Raw genomic sequence first — 5,255 nt, forward strand, 5'->3', positions numbered from 1 at the left:
AGTTACGCATATTTTTACATCAAGATAGCATATCTCTGCTTTTTCTTCAAAAATGTAGTTTACTTCCGGCAGACCAATCAAAATTCCTCAGCTCTTTTATGAACCCCTTCAGTTCATTTATGAGTAACTGAACTGGAAATCTTTTTTTTTTTTTTAAAATTCAATTCCCTTTTAGTTAATATGGGAACTTATGAGACGGTGAACTTCATTGTGGTTAATGCTGGGTTTGAGTCCTTCTCCATGACGCTCTCCTTTCTGAACTGAACTAGATCAGTCATTATTTCCAATTTTGAATGTTCTCCTTCAAGGCTTGTCCCCAGCAGCAGGTTAGAAGCCACCTGGGCTAGCCTGGAGGGATGCACTTGCTGGCTGCAGGCTACCAAACCTTGCTTGTCCACTTGATGTCATTACTTGCAGTGCTTTGGGGATGGGCTTCTTTGGCATCTGTCAAGCGGATGTGTTGTGTTCCTACCTCTTGTGCACCTCTTCTTCATCAACATGAGTAACTATTAGTACTGGAAGCAAGTGTGACACAAATGGCTGCTAAGCAGCCCTGGCAGGGGGGCAAGCAAGGACACCAAACACCACCATGACATTTAACTACTGGCCACAGAACTCACACTCCTTGTGGCTCATCTTTCCCTTCTGGCATCCATTCCCCATTAGCAGAAGTTGGACATTTAAATGAAAGTCACTGTTCAAAACTCAGGCACCCCAGAATTACAAATCACCAACTAAAAGGTAATTTGCATAATTTGAATTCAGCCTCTTCCATGCCTGCATTCTGATAGCAAGGTTTGATCGCACACTTGGCAACTACACTCTGTATTCAACTTCTTTATAAGAGTCCTCATGTGTCTCTTGGAAATAAATCTGTCTAGTTTTGAAATTCTGAAGCAATATTATTTCATCTCTTGCCAATAGTGGATTAGAAAATGATAAGAGTATTTCAGGCTACATAACAGATATTTTGGGAGTTTCATCTTACTTCTTCCATGACATTTTTATTCCTTCCATATGAAACATACATATATGTATGTGTTATATATATATGTTAAAAGCTCCTTTTTTGTTGGAGTAAACTGGGGAGAAGGAAGCTGTTTTGCCAAGTGACATTTCCTAAGTGTTTTGGAAATAATAACCTTCTTTACATAGGCTTTTTTTCCTTTTTTTTTTCTCAATTCCCCCAATAGGTTGACCAAAATTAAAATTGCCATTTTGATCCGAATGGATTTTCAGGGTGAAATACAGTTGAAGGTAAATACTTGTGTAAGGGCTGGCCATGAAACCCTAGTTTTATGTTATTTTCACTCCTCTACCTCCTCCTGGCACTGCAGACACACACATTCCCTGTGGCTAGAGCTAGGAATGATCAATTGCTTTTAATCTGGGTGGAAAATGAAGGGGTTGAGTTTTGATGTGATTTCCTCGTGCTCTGCTGGGCAGCAGCTCCTGTGGCTGTGAGCGGTCTGGGTACCACCGCCTTCCCAGATCCTCAGCATTTTGGCTCCTCTCCCACCTTGTCTCCTGGTTTTGGTCCCCAGCTCTACATGGACTCACTGAACATGCCTGTGAAGTGAATTATCCGTCCCGGTTTGGGCTGAATAAGCTATGGACTAGGACGGTGGGGCTTGGTTTTATTTTTGGGCGTCTTCCCTGGGCTTTCAGTCCTGGCTTAACACCCCATCCCTGCTCTGTGTGCAGCCCTGCAGGCCTGCTGCCAGCTCAGCCAGCAGCACATCCAGCGCCTCACCAGGTGCACGGAATTGCCAGGCTAAAGTCACCTCTGTGTCCCTCCTTGCCACTGTGTGATCCCGCATAATATCTGCAATGTCTGCTGGTGCCTGAGGGTGACAGAGGCTTCAAAAGACTTTCTGCCTAGTGTTAGGTTTTTGAACTTAATGTAAATTGAGTGGATTATAAGAAATTCAAGTTGCAACATAGCTGATTGTTAGTAGGCTTTTTTTTTTGAAAGCAAAAGGTAATTAATTTGCACTCCAAAAAGTGTCAATATTTTTTTTTGCAGGTCAGCAGCACCATTCTCAACTTGGCATCCAATCTGGAGAGGACGCATCTGCACTCCAAGGATTTTGCACCAGCACTCCAGATTGATGGGCCGTTAGCACCCATCTCACCGGAGAAAGGACACTGCTGGGGCTGGGTGCTCAGAGCAGGGGGCACTGCTCTTCCTGGCCTGAGGTTGGGGCAGAAAGCATTAATGTCAGCTACACACGCAGGAGCTGCAGGGTAGCAAGGAAGAAGAGGAGACAATTTGTGTAGCAGCTCTGGTGAACAGTTCCCACAGTACTAAGTCCACTTCTCCTGCTCACAGGATCCCCCCCCAGCCCTCCCCTGGCGCTGGGGATGAAAACCTGACCTGCCGCTGGTGCCCAGGAACCTGGTTTGTTCCCCAACAAGGGGATGCAGGTGATCTCTGATCCACCCTGGAAATGCATTCCCTAAGGGAATTCCCCGTCCTCTCACTTCTGGCAGTTCCCTCTCTGGCTCCTGGCCAGGCCACCTGCGTTTGAAACTCCGTGGGACTTTGCTTGGGTTTCTGTGTTATTAATCCTCCCCAGAAGAAATCCCAGGCCTTTCTGGACCTCTTCCCTGTTTGCTAGGACAGCTGCCAGGGCTGCACCGCTGCTTCATGTCAGCACAGGAGGCACTGCAAAGCCCGTGTATTTCCAGAAGGCAAGGGGAGCTCTGCTTTCCTGTTGAAGGCTGCAATCTGATGCTCTCCACTGTGCTTGCTGGACACTGGGATGCTTTCTTGGCCTAAACCCTGAACAAGGCAGGTCAAAATCAAATCATCTGTCTAGATAACCAGCGATCCAGATAAAAATAGACCTCTGTGCTCCTGGTGTGTCTGAGCTGTCCTTACATAAACTGTTAGGCAACGCACGCAGGCTGTAAGAAGGTAAGGGAAAAGGGTCTGCGCTGGCTCAGAGCATGCACGGCTCCCCAGTGCTACGTGTGAGTGGTGGCCATAAGCACATGCCAACACCACCATTTCCCTACTTGGATGTATAATCCATATACAGTGCAACCCAATTTAATACCTGATGACACAGGATCAGTGCTCCAAGGAGGACTGCATACAAATGTGCGTGCAGGAGGGAGAACTGTGGGGTGCTGATGAAGATGAGGTATTGAACAGACATGTGAAGTACCCATGGGCTATTCTGCACCACTCCTGGCCAGTGCAGACCCACCAGTGCTGGCTGTAGGGTGGCAGGTGTGTAGCTCACCTGGCTTTGAAGGAGCAGTTTAAGCGAGCTGCAGCAGTAAAAGTGCTGCACTTCACATGCTGATGGATATCTATTTCATTGGTTCTTAACCATGTCTTGTGGCAAGATCACAGTTTCTCATGGGTTTCAAGCAGGAGGGAGGAAATTGCAGTTTCCAGCAGAGAAGAACGAAGCAAATTAATGTAATCACATGTTCATGTTAAATATAACAAGCACCAGAAGAGAGCTCTCCTTCAGCTGGTCCTCAGAAGCCAGGTTTCAAACACAAGTACTCCCTGCAAGCATTCATGAGGGAGAAAACAAACAAGGCTGTTGAGCTGGATGACCTGCTCTGGACCAGGACTGGTGGGTCCTCAACACCAAACTGCTGTTGTGTACCAGCTTGTGCTTGAGAGAGCAACAGTCAGAAGCTGGCCTTAAGTCACCCTGTTCCATGTATTTTAGGCTGATAGGACTCAGTGCACTGAAGGAGAAACGCTCAGTGGCGATGGGAGCAACGAGGGCGTATTCTTGACGAAGAGGGTAGATTTTATCCTACTAAGTGCAGATGCCTGCAGTTGGGTGAAAGAATCCCACCCCACAGACCCCGGGGGGGGCTGGGCAGGGAAGCACTGGGGGAACAAGAGCTTGTGGGATGGGGTTAGTGGTGCTGTCTGCAAGAGTGTTATACAGGAGCAAGAAATCACGTTTCAGTGATAGAGCTTTGTTTTTCTTGCAAAATGCACATACTGTTGGCAGGAGACTAAGAAAGAACAGGGGTGGGTCAGAGTCACACTCCGGCTCCAGAGCGTTCCTCCTGGGAGATGCTGAAGGGCCCCGTGAATTCGGCTCTGCTCTGTTACATTACCGGACGCTTCTTTTCCTTGTTTATGTGGTAGAAACATCTGAGAATAATTTGTGCTTGTTAAGCTTTGCGGATGGTCAGGGTTCTGTGTGCAATTTGGTCTCCACCTCAGCCAGGACTAGCCGAGGCTGATCTGTGTTTGCTCATTAGCTAACAAGATGCAATGTAGTTAGCAGGTCTCTCTGGGGGGCTGCCTTCGAAGCGTGGTTGCTGTTGCCGTGCGTGGGCACGCGCAGGGGTGGGTGCGGTACCGATGAGCTCACCCTTCGCAGGGAGCGCCGGCCCCTGCAACAGCAGCTCTCCCGCTCGTCTCAATCGCTCTTGCGCACAGGTCGGCAGGGAAGACGCAGTAAGATGGCAAGGAATATACGGCCCCCCAGTTATTACTAATATTAAAAGCATCTGCTGCTGTGGGTTGGGGACCTGCTGAAGAGGGATGTGCATGCTGCAGGCCTTGCTGGAGCTCTAGCAAAACCTCTGCATGAGCAATACACGTTGACCGATGCTCCAGAGAGGACGGATGGAGAAATCTTCGGCAACAATCCCAGGACAAAGGCAAGGACGGCTGAGCAATCGAGGTGGGAGGATGCCATCCAGAAGGGGAAAATGTTTAAGCTGGGAGGAAAGAAACAGCTTTGGGAAGGGATGATATGCTAACCACATGGCTGGAGGAGGAGGTGTGAAGAACTTGATGGGAAACACAGGACTAAGTGGCTGGGTGGTGGGAGCGAGGCAAGGAGCAGGTAAAGGACAGTGAAGCAGCAAGAAAGAGTGAGGTGGCTGGGAGCAACCCAGCCAAGCGTTAGCTGTGCTGTGTGAGGGCAGCGGGTGCCACCCCTGCGAGAGGCTCGGCGGTGAGGGCTCCCCGTGGCTGGCAGCGGGGCCGGGGAAGGCCGGGCCGGGGCCTGGCAGCTCAGCTGTGCCCGTCCCCTCCGCTGAGCTTGCCTGCCGGCGGGGCCGAGAGGGACTCCCGGCCCCGGGACTCCCGGCCCCGGGACTCCCCCACGCGGGGATCACCCCAGCTCCTCCCGGGCACCGCTGCTGTCGGAGCCGGGCGCTCCAGGGGGAAGCAGGGCTTCCAGCAGCCGCGGGAGCAACCCGCGGGCCCGGGGCTAACGGGACCTGGAGCTAAACGCTGTCACTGCAGCTCGGCTGGGGGG

Source organism: Haliaeetus leucocephalus, unplaced genomic scaffold, assembly GCF_000737465.1.
Source record: "Haliaeetus leucocephalus isolate CR32 unplaced genomic scaffold, Haliaeetus_leucocephalus-4.0 Scaffold636, whole genome shotgun sequence".
Taxonomy (NCBI): Eukaryota; Metazoa; Chordata; class Aves; order Accipitriformes; family Accipitridae; genus Haliaeetus; species Haliaeetus leucocephalus.